Here is a 26,028-nt window from a genome sequence, read left to right as displayed (position 1 = left end):
ATTTTAAAAATCTTATCTTTTCAAAATCTTTTTCAAAAATTATATCTTTTTCATTTTTTTTATTTTTTCGAAAATTTCAAAAATTCTTTTTCAAATTATTTTCAAAATCTTTTCCTTATCTTTATATCACATTTTCGAAAACTCACTAACAATTAATGTGATTGATTCAAAAATTTGAAGTTTGTTACTTTCTTGTTAAGAAAGGTTCAATCTTTAAGTTCTAGAATCTTATCTTGTAGTTTCTTGTTAGTGAAGTAAGTAATTTTAAAATTTTTGAATTAAATCTTTTTATCTTTTATCTCATCTTTTTCAAAAAAATTTATCTTTTTCAAAAGTTGATTTCAAAATATCTTATCTAACCTCTTATCTTCTTATCTTTTCAAATTTGATTTTAATATCTTTTTCAACTAACTCTTTGACTTTTTGTTTGTTTCTTATCTTTTTCAAAACCACCTAACTACTTTTCCCTCTCTAATTTTCGAAAATATCTCATCTCTTTTTCAAAAATTCTTTTTTGTTTTAAATTTTAATTTTAATCTTATCTTATCTCTAATTTTCGAAAATTACTAACACCTTTTTAAAATTATTTTCGAATTCTCCCTCTCTTTTCATATTCTATTTAATTATTTATTTACTAACACTTCTCTTCACCTCTCTCCATCTAAATATCCGAACCCATTCTTCTTTACTCTTCTCCCCTTTCTTTTTCTACTAACATAAAGGAATCTCTATACTGTGACATAGAGGATTCCTCTTTCTTTTCCTGTTTTCTTCTCTTTATATGAGCAGGAATAGGGAAAAAGCACTCTTGTTGAAATTGATCCTGAACCTGAAAGGACTCTGAAAAGGAAACTAAGAGAAACTAAATTACAACAATCCAGAAACAACCTTTCAGAAATTTTCGAACAAGAGAAGGAGATGGCAGCCGAAAATAATAATAATGCAAGGAGAATGCTTGGTGACTTCACAAAGCCAACGTCCAAATTTGATGGAAGAAGCATCTCCATTCCTGCCATTGGAGCCAATAACTTTGAGCTGAAACCTCAGCTAGTTGCCTTAATGCAACAAAACTGCAAGTTTTATGGACTTCCATCTGAAGATCCTTATCAGTTTTTAACTGAGTTCTTGCAGATCTGTGAGATTGTAAAGATGAATGGAGTTGATCCTAAAGTCTACAGACTCATGCTTTTCCCTTTTGCTGTAAGAGACAGAGCTAGAATATGGTTGGATTCACAACCCAAGGATAGCCTGGACTCCTGGGATAAGCTGGTCACTGCCTTCTTAGATAAATTCTTTCCTCCTCAAAAGCTGAGCAAGCTGAGAGTGGATGTTCAAACCTTCAAATAAAAAGATGGTGAATCCCTCTATGAAGCTTGGGAAAGATACAAGCAGCTGACCAAAAGATGTCCATCTGACATGTTTTCAGAATGGACCATATTAGATATATTCTATTATGGCCTATTTGAATTTTCGAAAATGTCATTGGACCATTCTGCAGGTGGATCTATTCACCTAAAGAAAATGCCTGAAGAGGCTCAAGAACTCATTGACATGGTTGCAAACAACCAATTCATGTACACTTCTGAGACGAATTCCGTGAATAATGGGATACCTCCGAAAAAAGGAGTTCTCGAACTTGATGCTCTGAATACCATATTGGCTCAGAACAAAGTGTTGACTCAGCAAGTCAACATGATTTCTCAAAGTCTGAATGGATGGCAAAATGCATCCAACAGTACTAAAGAGGCAGCTTCTGAAGAAGCTTATGATCCTGAGAACCCTGCAATGGCAGAGGTTAATTACATGGGTGAACCTTATGGAAATACCTATAACTCATCATGGAGAAATCATCCAAATTTCTCATGGAAGGATCAACAAAAGCCTCAACAAGGCTTTAACAATGGTGGACGCAATAGGCTGAGCAATAGCAAGCCTTTTTCATCATCTTCTCAGCAACAGACAGAGAATTCTGAACAAAACACTTCTAATTTAGCCAATCTAGTCTCTGATCTGTCAAAGGCCACTTTCAGTTTCATGAGTGAAACAAGATCTTCCATTAGAAATCTGGAGGCACAAGTGGGCCAGCTGAGTAAGAAAGTCATTGAAACTCCTCCTAGTATTCTCCCAAGTAATACAGAAGAGAATCCAAAAGGAGAGTGCAAGGTCATTGATATAATCAATATGGCCGAATGCACAAGGGAATAGGAGGACAAAAATCCTAGTGAGGAAGACCTCCTGGGACGTCCCTCAAGCAAGAAGGAGTTTTCTATCAAGGATCCAAAGGAATCTGAGGCTCATATAGAGACCATAGAGATTCCATTAAATCTTTTTCTGCCATTCATGAGCTCTGAAGACTATTCTTCCTCTGAAGAGGATGAAGATGTGACTGGAGAGCAAGTTGCTCAATATTTAGGAGCTATCATGAAGCTGAATGCCAAGTTGTTTGGTAATGAGACTTGGGAAAGTGAACCTCCCTTGCTCATTAGTGAATTGGATACCTGGATTCAGCAAACTCTACCTCAAAAGAAACAAGATCCTGGCAAGTTTTTGATACCTTGCACCATAGGCACCATGACCTTTGCAAAAGCTCTGTGTGATCTGGGGTCAGGGATAAATCTTATGCCACTCTCTGTAATGGAGAAGCTGGGGATCATTGAGGTGCAACCTGCCTTGTTCTCATTACAATTGGCAGACAAGTCATTGAGACAAGCTTATGGAATAGTGGAGGACGTGTTAGTAAAGGTTGAAGGCCTTTACATCCCTGCTGATTTCATAATCTTAGACACTAGGAAGGAAGAGGATGAATGCATTATCCTTGGAAGACCTTTCCTAGCCACAGCAGGAGCTGTGATAGATGTCAACAGAGGTGAAATAGTCCTTCAATTGAATGGGGACTACCTTGTGTTTAAGGCACATGGCCATCCCTCTGTGACAAAAGAGAGTAAGAATGAAGAGCTTCTCTCAGTTCAGAGTCAAGAAGAGCCCCCACAGTCAAACTCTAAGTTTGGTGTTGGGAGGCCACAACCAAACTTAGAGTTTGGTGTTAAGATCCCATATCCAAACTCTAAGTTTGGTGTTGGGACTATACAACATTGACCTGATCACCTTTGTGGCTCCATGAGAGCCACTGTCAAGCTATTGACATTAAAGAAGCGCTTGTTGGGAGGCAACCCAATTTTATTTATCCAATTTTTATTTTATTGTTATTTTGTGTTTTATTAGGTACATGATCATGTGGAGTCACAAAAAAATATAAAAATTAAAAATAAAATCAAAAACAGCAGAAGAAAAATCACACCCTGGAGGAAGCACAGACTGGCGTTCAACGCCAGTAAAAAGCATCTGGCTGGCGTTCAACGCCAGAACAGAGCATGAATCTGGCGCTGAACGCCAGAAACAAGCAACATTCTGGTGTTTGAACGCCAGGAATGTGCCTAGAAGAAAAGCTGGCGCTGAACACCAGTAACAAGCATGAAACTGGTGTTCAATGCCAGAAACATGCTTTACATGGGCGTTGAACGCCCAGAATGTGCACCACTCGGCGTTTAAATGCCAGAATGGTGTGAAAAGACATTTTACATGCCTATTTGGTGCAGGGATGGAATTCCTTGACACCTTAGGATCTGTGGACCCCACAGGACACCTCAGGATCTGTGGACCCCACAGGATCCCCACCTACTATATTCCCACCTTACCTCCTAATCCTATTTTACTCTTCCCCATGTCACACTTCCCAAAAACCCTTCACCAATCACCTCAATCTCTCTTCCCAATCCCCTATTCACCACTCACATCCACCCACTCTTCCCTATAAACCCCACCTACCTTCAAAATTCAAAAACATTTTCCCACCCAATCCCACCCTAAAATGGCCGAACCTACCCTCTCCCCTTTCCCTATATATACCCTTCCATTCTACTTTATTTTTACACAACACAACCCCCTCTTCCATACCTTGGCCGAACCTACACTTCCCCTTCTCCTCCATATTCTCTTCTTCTTCTTTCTTCTCTTGCTCGAGGACGAGCAATATTTTAAGTTTGGTGTGGTCAAAGCACAATCTTTTTTTGTTTTCCACTACCATCAATGGCACCTAAGACCGGAGAATCCTCTAGAAAAGGAAAAGGAAAGACAAAAGCTTCCACCTCCGAGTCATGGGAGATGGAAAGATTCATCTCCAAGAGCCATCAAGACCACTTCTATGATGTTGTGGCAAAGAAGAAGGTGATCCCTGAGGTCCCTTTCAAGCTCAAGAAAAATGAGTATCCGGAGATCCGACATGAGATCTGAAGAAGAGGTTGGAAAGTCCTAACCAACCCCATGCAACAAGTCGGAATCTTAATGGTTCAAGAGTTCTATGCCAATGCATGGATCACTAGGAACCATGATCAAAGTATGAACCCAAGTCCAAAGAATTATCTCACAATGGTTCGGGGGAAATACTTAGATTTTAGTCCGGAAAATGTGAGGTTGGTGTTCCACTTGCCCATGATGCAAGGAGATGAACGCCCCTACACTAGAAGGGTCAACTTTAATCAAAGGTTGGACCAAGTCCTTATGGACATATGTGTGGAAGGAGCTCAATGGAAAAGAGACTCCAAAGGCAAGCCAGTTCAACTAAGAACACTGGAGCTCAAGCCTGTGGCTAGAGGATGGTTGGAGTTCATTCAACGCTCCATCATTCCCACTAGCAACCGATCTGAAGTTACTGTGGATCGGGCCATCATGATTCATAGCATCATGATTGGATAGGAAGTAGAAGTTCATGAGGTCATATCCAATGAAATCTACAAAATAGCCGAAAAGCCCTCCACCATGGCTAGGCTAGCTTTTCCTCACCTCATTTGCCATCTATGTTACTCAGTTGCAGTTATCATAGAAGGAGACATCTCCATTGAAGAGGATAAGCCCATCACCAAGAAGAGGATGGAGCAAGCAAGAGAGACCCTCCACGGATCTCAAGAGATGCATGAGGAAGCTCATCATCAAGAAATCCCTGAGATGCCTCAAGGGATGCACTTTCCTCCCAACAACTATTGGGAACAACTCAACACTTCCTTAGAAGATTTGAGCTACAATGTGGAACAATTAAGGGTGGAACATCATGAGCACTCCATCATTCTCCATGAAATAAGAGAAGATCAAAGAGCAATGAGGGAGGAGCAACAGAGGCAAGGAAGGGACATAGAAGAGCTTAAGGACATTGTTGGTCCTTCAAGAAGAAGACGCCACTAAGGTGGATTCATTCCTTGTTCTTATTTCTTTCTGCTTTTCGGTTTTTATGTTATGTTCATTTATATTTTGTGTCTCTACTTCATGATCATTAGTAGTTAGTAACTATGTCTTAAAGTTATGAATAATTCCATTAGTCCTTCACCTCTCTTAAATGAAAAATGTTTTAAGTCAAAAGAACAAGAAGTACATGAATTTCAAAATTATCCTTGAATTTAGTTTAATTATATTGATGTGGTGACAATACTTTTTGTTTTCTAAATGAATGCTTGAACAGTGCATATTTTTTATCTTGTTGTTTATGAATGTTAAAATTGTTGGCTCTTGAAAGAATTATGAACAAAGAGAAATGTTATTGATAATCTAAAAAAATCATAAAATTGATTCTTGAAGCAAGAAAAAGCAGTGAAAAAAAAAGAAAAGCTTGCAAAAAAAAGGGCGAAAAAAAATATAGAAAGAAAAAGAAAAAGCAAGCAGAAAAAGCCAATATCCCTTAAAACCAAAAGGCAAGGGTAAAAAGGATCCAAGGCTTTGAGCATCAATGGATAGGAGGGCCCAAGGAAATAAAACCCAGGCCTAAGCGGCTAAATCAAGCTGTCCCTAACCATGTGCTTGTGTCATGAAGGTCTAAGTGAAAGCTTGAGACTGAGTGGTTAAAGTCATGATCCAAGGCAAAAAGAGTGTGCTTAAGAGCTCTGGACACCACTAACTGGGGACTCTAGCAAAGCTGAGTCACAATCTGAAAAGGTTCACCCAATCATGTGTCTGTGGCATTTATGTATCCGGTGGTAATACTGGAAGACAAAGTGCTTAGGGCCATGGCCAAGACTCATAAGTAGCTGTGTTCAAGAATCAACATACTTAACTAGGAGAATCAATAACACTATCCGAAATTCTAAGTTCCTAGAGAAGCCAATCATTCTAAATTTCAAGGGAAAAAGTGAGATGCCAAAACTGTTCAGAAGCAAAAAGCTACGTCCCGCTCATCTAATTATAATTAATATTCATTGATATTTTGGAATTTATAGTATATTCTCTTCTTTTTATCCTATTTGATTTTCAGTTGCTTGGGAACAAGCAACAATTTAAGTTTGGTGTTGTGATGAGCGGATAATTTATACGCTTTTGGCATTGTTTTTAGGTAGTTTTTAGTAAGTTCAAGCTACTTTTAGGGATATTTTCATTAGGTTTTATGTTAAATTCACATTTCTGGACTTTACTATGAGTTTGTGTGTTTTTCTGTGATTTCAGGTAATTTCTGGCTGAAATTGAGGGACTTGAGCAAAACTCTGAAAAAAGGCTGACAAAAGGACTGCTGATGCTGTTGGAATTTGACCTCCCTGAACTCAAAATAGATTTTCTGGAGCTACAGAACTCTAAATGTCCCGCTCTCAACAACGTTGGAAAGTAGACATCCAGAGCTTTCCATCAATATATAATAGTCCATACTTTATTCGGGAATTGATGACGTAACTTGGCGTTGAACGCCAAGTACATGCTGCTGTCTGGAGTTAAACGCCAGAAACACGTCATGATCCGGAGTTGAACGCCCAAAACACGTTATAACTTGGCGTTCAACTCCAAGAAAAGCCTCAGCTCGTGGATAGATCAAGCTCAGCCCAAACATACACCAAGTGGGCCCCGGAAGTGGATTTATGCATCAATTACTTACTCATGTAAACCCTAGTAGCTAGTTTAGTATAAATAAGACTTTTTACTAGTGTATTAGTCGTCTTTTGACCACGTTTCATCTTTGGTCTCAGTTTTGTTTTATTCTTCATCTTAAGAGGCTATTGATCACGTTTTATGGGGCTGGCCATTCGGCCATGCCTGAACCTTTCACTTATGTATTTTCAACGGTGGAGTTTCTGCACACCATAGATTAAGGGTGTGGAGCTCTGTTGTACCTCAAGTTTCAATACAATTACTATTACTTTCTATTCAATTCTCTTTTATTCTTATTCCAAGATATACGTTGCACAACACTTTGATGAATGTGATGATCTGTGACACTCATCATGATTCTCACCTATGAACGCGCGTGATTGACAACCACTTCCGTTCTACTCTAGGCCAGGCACATATCTCTTAGATTCCCCAACAGGATCTTCGTGGTATAAGCTAGATAGATGGCGGCATTCATGGGGATCCGGAAAGTCTAACCTTGTCTGTGGTATTCCGAGTAGGATCCCGGAAATCCGGAAGGTCTAACCTTGTCTTTGGTATTTCGAGTAGGATTCCGGTATTGAATGACTGTGACGAGCTTCAAACTCCTGAAAGCTGGGCATGATGACAAACACAAAAGAATCAATGGATTCTACTCCAACCTGATTGAGAACTGATAGATGATTAGCCGTGATGTGACAGAGCATTTGGACCATTTTCACTGAGAGGATGGGATGTAGCTACCAACAAGGGTGATGCCTCCAGACGATTAGCCGTGCAGTGACAGCGCATAGGACCATTTTCCCGATAGGATTAAAAGTAGCCATTGATGATGGTGATGCCCTACATACAGCTTGCCATGGAAAGGAGTAAGAAGGATTGGATGAGAGCAATAAGAAAGTAGAGATTCGAAAGGATTCTAGCATCTCCACACGCCTATCTGAAATTCCCACTATTGATTTACATAAGTATTTCTATCCGTTTTTATTTTATTTATCTTTTAAATTATCTAATCCAATTACATTTGACCCTATGAATCCACTTAACTGAGATTTACAAGGTGATCATAGCTTGCTTCATACCAACAATCTCTTTTGGATCGACCCTTACTCACGTAAGGTATTACTTGGATGACCCAGTACACTTGCTGGTTAAGTTGAACGGAGTTGTGTCCACACATAGTTGAAAAAGCAATGAATTTTACAAAATACAATAACAAAGGAATCACAATTTCGAGTATGGACAACTAACGGTTTATCTTGTTGCTCAGATTAGGTAATTTTCTTTTCAAAAAATCATTTTTAACCCAGTTTTCGGCCCAGAAACACAGATTAAAGTCAGGGAACTTGCAGAGACTCAACATGCTTTTCATAACTCACAATTTTAGTTTTAGATGTAGTTTTTAGAGAGAGAGGTTCTCTCCTCTCCCTTAGGATTAGGATTAGGATTAGGATTTATATTAGGATTAGGATTTCATCTTCTGAGTTCTAGGTTTATTATTTCTTTTATTTATTTTTTTCAATTTACTTTATGAACTCTTTCATGCTAAATTTGAATTTATGTTTAAACATAGTTTGATTGCCTTCCTCTATTTATGTTATTGATGCTTTTAATTTAATTTAGATTTTATTCCCTTTTGGCTTTGGTTGATTAATTGGTAACTCTTGAGTTGTCAAACTCATTGTTGACTGAAAATTGGAATTCTTCAAGAATTAATTCGAGATCCAATAATTCTAACTTTTCCAAGGAACGACTGGAATTTGAGGATCTGAATTAATTCATCCACTTAACTTACCTTCATAGTTAGAGGTTAACAAAATGGGAGAAAATCCAATTCTCATCACAATTGATAAGGATTACAGGGATAGGACCTCCAGTTTTCATACCTTGCCAAGAGTTTTATTAGTTATTAATCTATTAATTCCCTGCAATCCCTTTCTTTTGTTCAAAACCTTTTCAACCCCCAAAAACACTGTTTTGTATAACCAATAATAATTTATACTTCCCTGCAATTCCTTGAGAAGACGACCCGAGGTTTAAATATTTTGGTTATCAATTTATTTAGGGGTTTGTTACTTGTGACAACCAAAACATTTGTAAGAAATGTTGATTGCTTGGTTTAGTAACTATACTTACAACGAGAGTTTACTATAACTTCTAAACCATCAATCTTCAGTTTTTCAAAATGGCGCCGTTGCCGGAGAATTGCAAACGTGTGCCTTATTATTGGTTATTGTAAATATTTTTCAAAAAAAAAATTTCAGATTTTTATTTTAAAATTTTTATCTCATCTTATCTTATTTTTCAAAATTCAAATCTTTTTTTTCAAAAATTATATCTTTTTCAAAATTTTATCTTATCCTTTTTCAAAAATCATATCTTTTTAAAAATATTTTATTTTTGTTAGTTTTTATTTTTATTTTCTCCTACTGCCATGAACTCTCACCCCTTTGGCTATGAGTCTGGTTACAATTATGTTGCAGGAAGAGAAAATTACAATGAGAACAGGCATCACAGTTGGAACAATCAAAGATGGGAGGAGCCACAAGGATTTAATCAACCCTCATGGCAACAACCACCTCCAATGGACTATCAACAACCGTTCTGTGATGCATATCAAGGCAATGGCTATGGTGAGCACTTTTTTGATTATCAACAACCACCACCATAGGCCTATGAACCCCCTCCTGAACATAGCTTTGGACCACCATACTCACGAGCCCCTTACCACCAAATACCCTCATACGATCCTAACCCGTACCCACCATACCAACCACCTTATGAGCCAAATGAATCATACACAGAACCACCACCTCAATATACACCATCTCCTTATCATTATCAAGATGAACCACCCTCCTATCCACCCCAAACCTCCATGAAGAAAGCATTTACCAATCTAAACTCTACGATACAAGCTCTCGCCGCCCGAATCGGACCACCAAATGCCTTCAACAATCAACCCTCAAGCTCTAGTGCACTTCCTTTTCAACCACATAATGATCCACCCATCCCATCGCCACCATCCATGGAAGAGCACCCACATCTATCAATCCAAGAGCAAGATGATCCCAATTGTGCTTTTAATATGGAACAAAAGAGAGAGGATCATCTTCGCGAATCCATACTTCATAAGGAGCTAGAGGAGGCACTAAAGGTGAAGGTAGAAGAGACCCTTGAAGGTGAAGGAGTAACTGAAAGGAGTTGTCATGGAAAGGTAATCATTAAGGAGGAACAAGAGTAAAGGGATCATTTCAAGGAAACAGTAGATCAATTTCATGCAACCCTTCATCAACTAGAGCAAGCAATAAATCAATTATCTTCCAGACATTCAGACATCCAACAGACTCCCATGGCCCCATCTGGAGAATCTAATGAAGAACGTAGTATAAGGGAGACACTAGAGACTCCAGTGGACAATAAAGAGCATGAATTTGTACTGGAAAGTGTGGAAGAAGCCATAATAGTTGCAGAAGAAGAAGTGGTTACAGACTTAGGAAATGCAGAACCTCCATGGGAAAGTCAAGTTATAGAGCCTCCTTCCAAGGCGATTGCAATTGATGCTGAAGAGGGTGTACAACCTCCAAGGCATATCATGGTTGAAGACTTGGAAGAGGTTGATCAAGAGATGGAGATTCAAGAAGAAAAAGCACAACCTCCCATACCCTTAGTGAACAATGAAGAAGAGATTGAATTGGAAGAAATCCACCAAGAGGAAGAGGTTGATATTGAAGAAGATTGCAAAGAGGTGGAAGTTGTCAGAGGAGAGCACAAGGGAGTAGAGCTTCCACGTTCATTCCAAACACCTCCCCCTAAGTTGCCATCATCCTTCACAATACTCAAGTGGGTAAAATTCATATCCCTTAGCTTCTTAATTCCACTTGAATATGGGCTACTGGAGACGGATGGTCAACTTAGAGCTCTTTGTGGCATTAAGAGCAAGAGGAAGATGATCAGTAGCAAGAATTGTCCTGCAAAGTTCATTATGGTTGGAAGCTCAAAGTTTAAACGCAAAGGTTGGTATAGAGCTCAGCTGAATGGGTCTAGGAAGCTGTTTGGTTACTTCAGTGAGAATTCTAAAGCTGAACCACCCGGATGGAATCATGATAATCAACTTGAAGACGGGTGTAGAAACAAGATTTGGGATCCCGGAGGATATTGGATTTGCAAACATTGGTGGAGATTCCTGGATCAGTACAAGCATAAGCCACCATGATAAGGACCTCGCCAAATGTCCAACTTAAGGACTTTAACTAAAAGTGCTAGGTGGGAGACAACCCACCATGGTATTATCGTTCCTCTTTCAGTTTTAATTCTAGTCTGTTTTGTTTATTTTTGAGTTTTGATTGAACCTGGAATCATGCATACTTGCATAGCATTCATATTAAGCATTGCATTATGCATACTGCATTATAAAAAAAATCGTACGCGACGCGACAGCGTCGTTGATGCGTCCGCGTCACAAGTGCGTTGGGAAGATAGCAAATTTAACAGAAAGTCACGCGAGAGCGTGGCTGGAGGCGTGCTTTGGCACAACTTGTTCCACGCGACCACGTCGCTGACGCATCCACGTCATGTGGGAAAAACGCCTCCCACGCGTTCGCGTCACCCACGCGAACGCGTGCCTTAAATTCGACGTAAAAATGGTGTATGGCCGAAAGTTGAGCTAAAACTGGGTTGGACTCGTGCTAGAAGCACAAGCCTTGCCACGCGAACGTGTGCCCCACGCGTCTGCGTCAATCCCCATAATATGGCCTATCACGTGATTGCGTCACCCATGCGGCCGCGTCACCCAAAATCTTGGCAAAATGAGTTTCAAACAGAAAGTTGCGCGAGCGCGCGGCTGCCCTCGCGCTAGTAGCACAAATACACTCACGCGACCGCATGCCCCACGCGGCCGCATCACTTGACAATAGCGCCAACTACGCGAACGCGTCACCCACGCGTTCGCGTCGCCTACGCCACACAACTTATCCAGATCAGCCAAGATATGTTCTCTTTTCTTCCCCAAATCTAAATCTTTTCTTTCCCTTCTTATTTCTTTCTTCCTTCCTTTCTTTTTCTTCTTTTTTCTTTTAATTGGTGTTGGAAATTTATTTGGGTCATTATTTCCCATATTTTGCTTATGGATTATTTGGGATTTTTTTAAACAATTATATATTATTATAAGGGTGCTTGCATGTTCTAATTAATATTTTCCATACCTTATTTAACATGCATGCTATATGTTTATGAAAATGCCCATATGGAATTTTGCACTATTTTTAGATTTCTTTTAAATTTACTACTCTAAATGCCTGCTTTTCACATAACCCCTTCTCTATTTTATTATTTAAATATAATTGTTTTTACAAACATATTATTAGTTTGGAAAACTTGGTAATCCAACTTGGACATTGAATGCTTGATCTATGCTACTCCTGCCTTTGCCAGCATGCCAATAAACATCTTGCATTTAACTGTCATCACATGCACTTGCTATATTTCCATTAATGACTTTTCACATGTAGTCATGACCATGTGTCAACGTCATTCTTCTTTACTGTGCATTGATTATCACCTTTCCCATTCTTTTCCTTGCTGGAACCCCTAGCTTTACTTGTTACTTTCTTTTTCCCCTTTCAGGATGGCCACCAAGAAGGGTAGAGAGAAAGCTACTCCCAAACCACCGGCAAGGAAAGGACTACAGAGAGCACCAGCTGAGGAACAACAATCCCCGTCCACTTGTACATCTTAGCATGCACTGAGGACGGTGCAATCTTTAAGTGTGGGGAGGTCGATACCGATCTCCATGGGTTAGTTACTCTTGTGTCTCAACACCAATGGTTTATTTTCCTTGTTAGTTGTTGCATTTGCATGTTTATTTGATTTTTTGCATATTTTGCCACCTGGTTGAAGTAATATTTTCTTTTTCAAGAAATTTTTATAGTATTTTGCTAATTTAAATTGAAAAAAAAATTGTGCTAAATTTGTTTGAAGTTATATTTGGAACATGGTTTTTGAGCCAAAGAACACACAACCTGTGAGATTTTGAGCTTAATTGCATGGTTACATTATTTAACCATAATATTTTATTCTTGTGTGTTTTCTTCTCTATAATTTCAATATTTACTTTGTTCCATTCTATATGTCCATTATTTAGTATATTTACATGCTTGCATATGATTGAGGCCATTGTTGATTCTAGCTCACCATTCCCAAATTAGCCTACCTTTACATCACCCTTGTTAGCCCCCTTGAACCTTTAAATCCCCTCTTGTTTTATAACCACATTACTAGCCTTAAGCAGAAAAACAAAATAAAAATCCCAAGTTGAATCCTTGGTTAGCTTAAGATAGAAATTATGTAATTGTTTAAGTGTGGGAAAACTTTATGGGAACACGGATGATAGAAACAAGGTAGAAAGTTAAAAAGAATAAAGATATTTCAAAATAAAAAAATTTTGGGAAGCATGCTCATGTAAAATCAAAGTAATTAAATTACCATGTGCATATAAAAAAAATTTCAGTATTTAAATAAAGGGAATATAAAAGAATTCCCCAAATGCAAAATAAAGCAATGCACATGGGACAAAATTCAAAAATAAGTTTGATACATGAGCATGTAATACAAAAGTGGAAAAAATTTGGGTAGCTAGGTAAAGAATTTTATATTTTATAAAGTATGTATATGTTAGGTGAGATCTTAGACTAATAAAGGATTCACTCTGTTAGCTCACTTAGCCTTATATATACATCCCTACCTTTACCTCAGCCCCATTACAACCTTGAAAAGACCTCATGATGTTTGCATTAGTATACTAAATATTTGTTGATTGGTAAGCTGAAGAACAAAGTTTAGAAAGTATGATTAGAGAAGATTAGAGTGAAGTACCCTATACACTTGAGAGATTAGAGTGATATACACTACCAGTGAGGGTTCAATGCTTGATTCTATGTTCCCTGCTTTTATGAGCTATCTTCTTACAAGTTTACTTATTTTCACTGTATGATTTGAATTAGTGAAATCCAGTTCATATTTATTCTTGAAGAATTTATTTACTTTTTTACCAAGTAGGTAGAAATATTTTGCATGTAGTTGCATTCACATTCATAGGTTGCATTGCATGAGTCTTGCCTTTCCCTACTCATTTATTTGGTCTCCTTGAGTTTAGCATGAGGACATGCTAATGTTTAAGTGTGGGGAGGTTGATAAACCACTATTTTATGGTTTATATTGTATTTAATTGAGTGGTTTTATCAAGCTTTTCACCCACTTATTCATATGATTTGCATGATTTTACAATTCCTTCCTAGTTTAGTTCTATGATTGAAAACATGCTTCTTTGGTCTTAATTTAGCTAATCTTAATCCTCTCCTATTACCATTCAATTCCTTGATCTGTGTGTTAAATGTTTCAGGCTTCATAGGGCAGGAATGGCTTAGAGAATAAAGAGGAAGCGTGCAAAAATAGAAGGAACACAAGGAATTGAGGAGATGACCAGCGAGAAGTCACGAGGTCGCATGGCTCACGCGACCGCGTGAAATGGAAGAAATCAGAGTGACGCGATCGCGTGCCTGACGCGACCGCACGGATTGGAAGCTGCACAAACGACGCGAATGCGTGGACGACGCGCACGCGTGATATGAAAAACGCTGAGTGACGCGATCGCATGGACGGTGCGGACGCGTGACATGCGTGATTTACAGAATTACAAAAGTCGCTGGCAGAGATTCTGGGCCGCATTTCAACCCAATTTTCAGCCCAGAAACATAGATTAAAGTCAGGGAACTTGCAGAGACTCAACATGCTTTTCATAACTCACAATTTTAGTTTTAGATGTAGTTTTTAGAGAGAGAGGTTCTCTCCTCTCTCTTAGGATTAGGATTAGGATCAGGATTTCATCTTCTGAGTTCCAGGTTTATTATTCCTTTTATTTATTTTTTCCAATTTACTTTATGAACTCTTTCATGCTAAATTTGAATTTATGTTTAAACGTAGTTTGATTGCCTTCCTCTATTTATGTTATTGATGCTTTTAATTTAATTTAGATTTTATTCCCTTTTGGCTTTGGTTGATTAATTGGTAACTCTTGAGTTGTCAAACTCATTGTTGACTGAAAATTGGAATTCTTCAAGAATTAATTCGAGATCCAATAATTCTAACTTTTCCAAGGAAAGACTGGAATTTGAGGATCCAAATTAATTCATCCACTTAACTTACCTTCATAGTTAGAGGTTAATAAAGTGGGAGAAAAATTCAATTCTTATCACAATTGATAAGGATAATAGGGATAGGACCTCCAGTTTTCATACCTTGCCAAGAGTTTTATTAGTTATTAATCTATTAATTCCCTGCAATCCCTTTCTTTTGTTCAAAACCTTTTCAACCCCCAAAAATACTGTTTTGCATAACCAATAATAATTCATACTTCCCTATAATTCCTTGAGAAGACGACCCGAGGTTTAAATACTTCGGTTATCAATTTATTTAGGGGTTTGTTACTTGTGACAACCAAAACATTTGCAAGAAAGGTTGATTACTTGGTTTAGTAACTATACTTACAACGAGAGTTTACTATAACTTCTAAACCATCAATCTTCAGTTCTTCAGGCGCTGGCGTTTAGCACCAGGGGTGCTCGTCCCCAGTTTCAATAAATAAATAAATTAGTGTTGATCCCTTGCTGGCGTTAAATGCCAGAACCGGCGTTTAACACCCACGATGCATAATTTGAGCATGAAGGAGGTGCAGTGGCCATTGGATAAACCCTAACCCCCATCTACTTTTACCATTCAAACTTATCCATTCTCTCTCCTCCTTACCCACTTTTACATCCACATTCATCCATCCCATCACCCATCACTTTCCTTGATTCTCTCAACTCACTTCCCACTCCACCCAATCCACTCTCATCTATCCCATCAATCTCTCCTCCCAACAACCCAAAATTCAAATTTAATCCCTCACCCTTATCCCATAACCGAACCCTCCCCCCTCCCCACCTATAAATACGCCACATCCCTTTTACTTTTACCACACCGCCAATTCATATCTCCTTCCCTACTTACTCTTCCCCTTTACATACTCCCCTTATTTCTTTTCTTCTTCCATCTTCCCTAAGGCCGAAGCCCCCTCTCTATTCTCCTCTATCTCTTTTATTTCTATTTTATTTTCCTTTCCTTATTTTATTTTCTTAATTTGCTTGGGGATGAGCAAACCTTTTAAGTTTAGTGTTGGGCGCTCTGATTTTTCTACATTCTACTATCTCCATGGCACCCAAGACTGGAGAATCCTCCATAAGAAAGAGGAAAGAGAAGACTCCTACCTCCAACCCATGGGACTTCACCTAGTTCTCATCTAAGATACATGATGGTCATTTTTATGAGGTGGTGCATACGAAGAAGGTGATTCCCGAGGTCCGCTTCGATCTGAAGCTGGATGAGTATCCAGAGATCCAATACCAGATTCTGAGACAGGGTTGGGAAGTTCTGACCAACCCCGTAACTGAGGTTAGAGCATTGATGGTGCGGGAGTTCAACACCAACGCTTGAGTGATGTACAAGCATGTCAGAGGCGTGAACCTAGAGCCAAAGAATTGGCGTACCATGGTCAGAGGACATATCATGGATGTTAGCCTGGAGAGCGTGAGGGTGGTACTGCAGTTACCACCATCTGGAAAGGACCCTCATTCATACACTCGGAGGGTCAATAATGACCAGTGGTTGGATCAGGTTCTTATTGACATTTGCCTCTCCGGAGCTCAATGGAGGAGGAATTCTAAAGGTCAGCCATACCAGCTGGGTAGGCATGACCTCAAGCCAGTTGCTCGAGGATGGTTGCAGTTCATCAAATGTTCCATCTTCCCCATGAGTAACCATTCTGAGGTTACTGTCAAGCGAGCAGTGATGATTCACTGTATCATTCTCGGCAACAAGTTGGAGATGCATGAGGTAATCCCTCAAGAGTTCTACAGGATAGCTAACGAGGCGTCTACCTCTACAAGACTGGCTTTTCCTCATCTCATCTATCACTTGTGTGTAGCAATTGGAGCTCACATTAATGGAGATATCCCAATTGACATTGAGAGGCCAATCACTAGGAAGGGTATAGAGCACGTTCATGCTAGAGAGCTCGGGCATGGACCACAGCAGGAGCCAGTTCCACCACCTCTACAGAGATGCCTCGGGAAATCTATTTTCCTCTCTGTAACTACTGGGACCAGTTGACCACATCCATAAAGGAGATGGTATCTTCTGTGGATCAGCTAAGGATAGAGCATCAGAATCACTCTGCTCTCCTTCACCAGATGATGGAAGAGCAGAGAAGGCAATGGCATGACACATAAGAGCTAAAGGGCCAGAGAGGATTCTCCGGAGGGAGCAGCAACCACCACGACTGAGTTGGTTGAGTTTCACTCTCCTCTTCCTTATCTTATTTCTATTTTTTCAGTAGTCCATTCTATTTTCTGCTTTCTATTCTGAGTTGCATAATCACTTGTAGGATTTTCTTACTTTCTAGTTTAGTTGTTTATTTTAGTACTTTATGTTTATCTTTAGAAGATGTCTCATGTATTTCTCACTGAGCTTAATAAAATTTTTCAAAATAAAAAAGAGTAGTAAAATTCACGAGATTTTGAGTTATATATTATGAGTTTTCTAGTTACTTTGATATGGTAGCATGATGCGTGAGCATCTTTTCTATCTTTTCCTAGTGAATTTGCATTTGAATTGCTAAGTTTAATCAAGATTTAAATATCTTTTAGCCACTATGAATGCTACTTTAAGTTGTGTGCAAATCTGTTTATTTCAGGTAGCATTCGGATGAATTTGATGGAATTTCTGTAGAAGAAGAGAAGAAAGTGAATGATGTTGTCAACTCTGACCTCATTGCACTCCAATAGAAATAACTTGAGCTACAGAGGTCCAATTGACAGGATTTTAATGGAATTGGAAGGCTGACTTCCAGAGCTTTCCAATGATGTATAATAGCGTACACTTGTTCTCCAGCACATTCGGGCTTGGTGGCGCCTAACTCGGGATTCTCCAAGTTAGACGCCAAAGGAGGACTTACACGTTGAGTTGCATGCTGCATTGGTGGCGCCTAACTTAGCTTTTCCCAAGTTAGGCGCCAAGACAAAGGAAGGCGCCTCTAATCCTTGCTTCCTCCTCCATGCCTAACTTCACAATTGTGAAGCTAGGCACCAGCTTTATAACAGCCAATGATCCCCACATCCATCAAAGGAAAGCTATGAAGATTTCATTCATTTTTTATTAAAACTTAATTTATTTATGAATAGAAAAAGATATTAATTATTTTTAGAAAATATATTTTACATTAATTAGGATTAGATATAAAAGGGAAAAGAGTCAGCCCTTCGGGCTCTTCTCTTCTCTTCTCTCTTGCATCTCATTCCGCACTTTACAGTTTTTAAGAATCCTTGTTTTCTCTTAGAACCAGAAGCAACTGAACCTCCACTGTTAAGGTTAAGAGCTCTGTTTATTGTATGGATTGATACTATTACTTTTCTATTTTAATTCATGTATTGATTTCAATTTCAAGAATTTGTTTTCGTTCTTTATCTTATGAATTTGGGTGGAACAAAAGTATGACCCTTGTTCTAATTGAGTTCTTGTAAACCTTGGAAAAGCAATTTACTTAAACAACAGCTTGAAAACAATTTCTCCTAAATTACTAATTATCTGGAATTAATGGGATACGTGACATATAATCCTCTTATATTTGGATAATTAGGGTTTCTGTGGCACAAAAACTAGATTTGAACTTAACCCTCTAATTAGAATCAATTGACCCAGGAATTCGCGGTTGATGAAGATTAGAGGAGACTAAAAAGGTCTAAGGATTAGGGTTTAGTCACACATAGTTTGTCATGAACTGAATCTTGCATGATTAAAGTAGTTGGTAAGAAATAGAAATTTGGACGATAAATAACTCTAAAACCTTAACTGTTTTACTCATATATTTCACAACCCATTTACTGCTTGCTTTATTAATTCTCTGAACTTTCTGTTTAATGCAATTGAGACCCAAACACTCTTTTCTTCTTGTCTAGCTAAGTAAATCATTCAATTATTATTGCTTAGTCTATCAATCCTCATGGCATCGACCCTCACTCACCTGAGGTATTACTTGGTACGACCTGGTGCACTTGCCGATTAGTTTGTGGGTTATAAATTCCGCACCAAGTTTTTGGCGCCGTTGCCGGGGATTGGCTGTGATGGACAACTATTAGTTAGTTGATTGCTTAGATTAGGTGTTTTAGCTTTAATTTTATTTAATTTTTCTGTTTAATTTTTTGAAAATTTGTGCTACTATTTTTCCTTAATTTCTGAAATTATGTTCAATGTTACCTAGTTAATTTTATTTTAATTTTCCTGTTTAATTTTTCTTTATACATTTTGAATTATTTAGCTTATTAGTTACGTTTTTTGAATTTTTTTGCTTTAATTATTTGGTTGTTCTATTTTATTTCTTTACACATGTTACCTCACGGGGAATTCTCTGTACTCTGACATAGAAAATCCCATTTTTCTTGTTTTCTATTTCTTTATGAGCAAGAATAGGGACAAGGAACCACGTACAGATTTTGATCCTGAACCTAAAAGGACTTTGAGGCGGCGCTTGCAACAAGCTAGACTTTACAAGGCTAGTGAAAATCTAAGTGAGACCATTGAAAAGGAAGCTGCAGAGTCCACTATGGATCATAATCGTGCTGTTAATGCTAATGTGGCAAATCCGAATGAGAATGTACAACCTACAAGATTGCTTGGCTTATACACTACTCCCAATCCAGATCTCTATGAGAATAGTATTGTGGTGCCTCCTATAACTACAAACAACTTTAAGCTAAAGCCTCAGTTAGTCACTCTGGTGTAGCAAAATTGTCAGTATCATGGACTCCCGCAGGAAGATCCAAACCAATTTATCTCTAGTTTCCTGCAGATTTGTGACATTATGAAAAACAAATGGAGTGAATCCCGAGGTTTACAATCTCATGCTCTTTCCATTTGTTGTGAGGGATAGAGCAAAGATGTGGCTAGATTCTTAGCCCAAGGAGAGTCTGAACACTTGGGATAAGGTGGTCACTGAATTTTTGTCCAAATTCTTCCCATCACAGAAGCTGACTAAGTTAAGGGTGGAGGTTCAGACATTCAGACAGAGAGATGGTGAGACCTTCTATGAAGCCTGGGAGAGGTACAAACTACAGACCAGGCAATGCCCCCTGACATATTTTTAAAATAGACTCAACTGGAGATCTTTTATGAAGGCCTATGTGAAATGTCCAAAATGTGTTTAGATAATTCTATAGGTGGTTCATTGCACATGAAGAAAATGCCTGAAGAGACTACTAAGCTTATTGAATTGGTTGCTAACAACCAATATCTTTACTCCTCTAACAAGAATCTTTTGAACTCTGGGACTCCTCAGAAGAAAAGCATTTTGGAAGTGGAGACCTTGGATGATATTCTTGCTTAAAACAAGGATATGTCTCAACAGTTTAATATGCTTACTCAACACTTGAGTGGGATGCAAGTTTTAGCTATTAATGCTCAGAATGCCTCTCAAGAGGCTCCTTATTACATGATTGGTAGCTTCATGCAAGGTGAGAATTATGATTATACTCAATTTCCTTCTAAACAGGTCAACTATAAGGGGAATGCTCCTAGAAACCCCAATAATGATTCATATGCTAAGACCTATAATTAGGGGTAGAGAAATCATCCAAATTTAGGGTGAAGAGAGCAACCTCAGAGGCCACAGAATTTTAATAATAATTCTCAGGACGGTTTTCAACAGAATAATTTTAATAACCGCCAGTTTCAGTCATCTCAACAACAACCACCTCAACAAGCAAATTCTCAACCACAGAAAAACACTGATTTGGAAGCACTACTAGCAAGTTTTATGTAGGAGACTAGAGCTTCACTTAGAAACTTAGAAGTGTAAGTGGGCCAGTTGAGCAAGCAAGTACCTGAGAGGTCTCCTAATACCCTTCTTGGTGATACAGTGGTAAATACAAGAGAATACTGCAAGGCTATTCAGTTAAGAAGTGGTAAAGTGGCTGGTTCTGAGACCAAGGTCAATGAGGAGCTAGTTGAAAAAGAAGCTCCAGAGGAGAAGAAAGAGGAGGTAGAACACGTCCCTCCTATGCGTGCAGACAACCCATTCCCAGTCTCTCTTGGCACTCATCCTACATTTCCTAAGGCTCCTAAATATAAGCATAAAATGCCATACCCTCAAAGGCTCCAGAAGGCTTCCAATGACAAGCAATTTTCCAGATTTTTAGAAGTCTTTAAGAAGCTTCAAATCAACATTCCTTTTGTTGAAGCTCTTGAGCAAATGCCTCTCTATGCTAAATTCATGAAAGAACTATTGACTAATAAGAGGAATTAGAAGGAAAATGAGACAGTGGTGTTGACAAAGGCATACAGTGCTATTATGCAACATAACCTTCCTGAGAAGATGCAAGACCCAGGAAGCTTTGTAATTTCTTACACCATTGGAGATGTCACTATTCAGAGAGCTTTGTGTGATCTTGGAGCTAGCATCAACCTCATGCCACTTTCAGAGATGAAAAAGCTCCAAATTGATGAGGTAAAACCCACTCATATTTCTCTTCAACTTGCTGATCTTTCTATTAAAATTCCTATGGGGGTTGTTGAAGATTTACTTGTGAAATGTGGGTCTATTTATTTTTCTTGTTGATTTTGTCATATTGGATATGGAAGGGGATAAAAAGTTCTCTATTATTCTTGGGAGACCTTTTTTAGCGATAGGTAGAGCTCTTGATGTGCAAAAGGGTGAATTAACCATGAGGATTAATGAAGAACAGGTGGTCCTTAACGTTTTTGAAGCTATTAAACACCCTAATGATTCTGAGGGGTGTATGAGAGTTGATGTTGTGGAACCACTTGTTCAAGAGGTACTAGAAGCCGAGATACTTGATGATGTTCTGAATCCTCTCTCTGAGGATGATTTGCTTGAGATTGATGATTCACCACCTCAGAAGGACATGATATGCACGCCTAACACAAAGGGAGAAGTCCCTAAGCTTGAGCTAAAGCCTTTGCCTCCTTCTTTCAAATATGTGTTCTTAGGTGAAAATGATTCATATCCAGTTCTTATTAGCTCTTCTTTGAAACCTGATGAGGAAGAGGCGCTAATTACTGTGCTCAAGAGTCACAAAACGGCTCTTGGATGGACCATTGGTGATTTAAAGGGGATTAGTCTAACCAAGTGTATGCAGAAGATTCTTCTTGAAGATGATGCTAAACCAATTGTGTAACCACAAAGACAGCTAAATCCAACCATGAAAGAGGTGGTCTAAAAAGAGGTAATGGGAAGCCGGCATTATATACCCTATTTCTGACTGCCCTTGGGTGAGTCCCGTGCAGGTAGTTCCCAAGAAAGGAGAGATGACAGTGATCAAGAATGAAAAGAATGAGCTAATTCCCACAAGGACCATCATAGGATGGCAAATATGTATAGATTACAGAAGCCTCGACACTGCTACAAGGAAGGATCACTTTCCCTTGCCTTTTATTGATCAGATGCTTGAGAGGTTAGCTGGTCATACTTTTTATTGTTTCTAGATGGATATTCTGGATATAATCAAATTGCAGTGGACCCTCAAGATCAAGAGAAAACGGTATTCACATGTCCTTTTGGAGTATTTGCATACCAAAGAATGCCGTTTGGACTCTATAATGCCCCAGCAACCTTTCAAAGGTGTATGCTTTCAATTTTTTTTATATGGTTAAAAATTTTATTGAGGTATTTATGGATGATTTTTTTGTTTTTGGTAATTCTTTTGAATCCTGCCTTAAGCATTTATCTCTAGTCTTGAAAAGTGCCAAGAATCAAACCTTGTTTTAAATTGGGAGAAATGTTATTTTATGGTTACGAAAGGTATTGTTCTTGGACACCGGATTTCAAGCAAGGGAATTGAGGTTGATAGAGCAAAAGTGGAGGTAACTGAAAAATTACCACTACCAACTAATGTTAAGGCAGTCAAGAGTTTCTTGGGTCATGCAAGATTTTACAGAAGATTTATAAAGGATTTTTCTAAAATTGCTAAACCATTGAGCAACCTATTGGTTGCTAATGTTCCTTTTATATTTGATGATGACTGTCTGCATGCTTTTGAAATTCTAAAAGAAAACCTTACCTCTGCTCCCATCATAGCTCCTCCTGACTGGGATTTGCCATTTGAATTAATGTGTGATGCTAGTGATTATGCTATAGGAGCTGTTTTAGGATATAGGTGAGGCAAGCTTATGCATGTCATTTACTATGCTATTCGTATATTAAATGATGCTCAAAAGAATTACAAAACTACAGAAAAAGCATTAATAGTTGGATCTATCTTTACTTACAGAAAAAGCATCTCCATACACTTATCTAAAATTCTCACCAATGATTTACATAAGTATTTCTATCTTTACTTTCTGTTTATTTATTATTATTATTCAAAAACTCCATAACCATTTATTATCTGCCTAACTGAGATTTACAAGATGACCATAGCTTGCTTCATACCAACAATCTCCATGGGATCGACCCTTACTCACGTAAGGTTTATTACTTGGATGACCCAGTGCACTTGCTGGTTAGTTGTGCGAAGTTGTGAAGTTATGTTTGGACCATGGTATCATGCACCAAGTTTTTGGCACCATTACCAGGGAGAGAACGAACATGAATGCCATTATCAGAAATCACAATTTTGCGCTATCAAGTTTTTGGCGCCGTTGCCGGGGATTGTTCTAGTTTGGACAACTGAAGGTTCATCTTGTTGCTCAGATTAGGTAATTTTATCTTCAAAATTTTTTTCAAAATTTATCCCTATTTTCAAAAATAAATAAATAAATAAATTATTCTATGACTTCAGAATTTTTAAGAATGGATTCTAGAGTTTCATGTAACAAGTTGAAGCCTAGCTGGCTGTAAAGCCATATCCAAATTCTTTTGGATTGAGGCTTCCACTTGTCAAAATAAAAGGCATGTATATGGAGTTGGATGAAGTATCAGCTGTTGCATGCCTGATTTATATCCTAAAGCTGGCTGGCCATTAAGCCATGTCCAACCCTTGTATTGGAGCTTTAGGCTAACATTGAAAGATTCCTGGAATTCTTCTTAAAAAATTTGAATTTCTTATTTTCTTTTTCCATATGTTTTTCGAGAAAAAAAATCATAAAATCATAAAAAAACCAAAAATATTTTGTGATTCTTGTTTGAGTCTTATGTCATGTTTTAAGTTTGGTGTCAATTGCATATTCATCTTGTTCTTGCATTTTTTGAAAATTCATGCATTCATAGTGTTCTTCATGATCTTCAAGTTGTTCTTGGTAAGTCTTCTTGTTTGATCTTTAAATTTTCTTGTTTTGTGTTGTATGATGTTTTTCATGTGCATTTTTGCATTCATAATGTCTAAGCATTAAAGATTTCTATGTTTGGTGTCTTGCATGTTTTATTTGTATCAAAAATTTTTTAAAAATATGTTCTTGATGTTCATCTTGATCTTCAAAGTGTTCTTGGTGTTCATCTTGACATTCATAGTGTTCTTGCATGCATCATTGGTTTTGATCCAAAATTTGAAGTTTGTTACTTTCTTGTTAAGAAAGGTTCAATCTTTAAATTCTAGATTCATATCTTTTAGTTTCTTGTTAGTTAGGTAATCAATTTTAATTTTAAAAATCAATTCTTTTTCAAAATATCTTTTCTATCATATCTTTTTCAAAAATTTGATTTCAAAATATCTTCTTATCTTCTTATCATTTCAAATTTGATTTTCAAATCTTTTTCAACTAACTAACTATCTTTTTGTTTGTTTCTTATCTTTTTCAAAACCACCTAACTACCTTTCCCTCTCTAATCTTCGAAAATCATCTTTTTCTTTTTCAAAATTCTTTTAATTAATTAATTATTTCAAATTTTAATTTTAATTTATTTCTTCTCTTAATTTTCGAAAATCACTAACTTATTTTTCAAAATTTATTTTCGAAAACTCCTCCCTTTCATCATTTTCTATTTATTTATTTATTTACTAACACTTCTCTTCATCTCAAGAATCTGAACCTATCTTCACCCTTGTGTTTGGATTCTTCATTCTTCTTCACTCTTATTCCTTTCTTCTTCTACTAACATAAAGGAATGTCTCTACTGTGGTAAAGAGGATCCCTATTATTATTTTCTGTTCCCTTCTTTTTCATATGAGCAGGAGCAAGGATAAGAATATTCTTGTTGAAGCAGATCCTGAACCTAAAAGGACTCTGCAGAGAAAACTAAGAGAAGCTAAATTACAACAATCCAGAGACAACCTTACAGAAATTTTCGAAAGGGAAGAGGAGATGGTAGCTGAAAATAATAATGCAAGGAGGATGCTTGGTGACTATACTACACCTACTTCCAAATTTGATGGAAGAAGCATCTCAATCCCTGCCATTGGAGCAAACAATTTTGAGCTGAAACCTCAACTAGTTGCTCTACTGCAACAGAACTGCAAGTTCCATGGACTTCCATCAGAAGATCCCTACTAGTTTTTAACTGAGTTCTTGCAGATCTGTGAGACTGTTAAGACTAATGGAGTAGATCCTGAAGTCTACAGGCTCATGCTTTTCCCTTTTGCTGTAAGAGACAAAGCTAGAATATGGTTAGATTCACAACCTAAAGATAGCCTGGACTCATGGGATAAGCTGGTCATGGCCTTTTTGGCTAAGTTCTTTCCTCCTCAAAAGCTGAGCAAGCTTAGAGTGGATGTTCAGACTTTCAAACAAAAAGATGGTGAATCCCTCTATGAAGCTTGGGAAAGATACAAGCAGATGACCAAAAGGTGTCCTTCTGACATGCTTTCTGAATGGACCATTTTGGATATATTCTATTATGGTCTATCTGAATTCTCTAAGATGTCACTGGAACATTCTGTAGATGGATCCATTCACCTAAAGAAAACGCCTACAGAAGCTCAAGAACTCGTTGACATGATTGCAAATAACCAATTCATGTACACTTCTGAGAGGAATTCCGTGAGTAATGGGACGCCTCAAAGGAAAGGAGTTCTTGAAATTGATGCTCTGAATGCCATATTGGCTTAGAACAAAATGTTGACTCAGCAAGTCAACATGATTTCTCAAAGT

General features: G+C 37.9%; 1 non-coding gene and 1 pseudogene across 1 annotated transcript; both read right to left on the bottom strand.

The window, feature by feature from the left end:
- Positions 1-20,034: 20,034 nt before the first annotated feature.
- On the bottom strand, positions 20,035-20,124 carry LOC112798369 (small nucleolar RNA R71; annotated as a pseudogene).
- Positions 20,125-25,635: 5,511 nt separating this feature from the next.
- On the bottom strand, positions 25,636-25,743 carry LOC112799211 (small nucleolar RNA R71). Its single transcript, XR_003200787.1, has one exon. It is a non-coding gene; the product is annotated as a small nucleolar RNA R71 (small nucleolar RNA).
- Between the last annotated feature and the right edge of the window lie 285 nt (positions 25,744-26,028).

The sequence above is a fragment of the Arachis hypogaea genome, chromosome 4, assembly GCF_003086295.3.
Source record: "Arachis hypogaea cultivar Tifrunner chromosome 4, arahy.Tifrunner.gnm2.J5K5, whole genome shotgun sequence".
In the NCBI taxonomy this organism is placed as follows: domain Eukaryota; kingdom Viridiplantae; phylum Streptophyta; class Magnoliopsida; order Fabales; family Fabaceae; genus Arachis; species Arachis hypogaea.
Note: the sequence above shows the minus strand (reverse complement) of the source record. Positions and strands in the feature narration are given on the sequence as shown.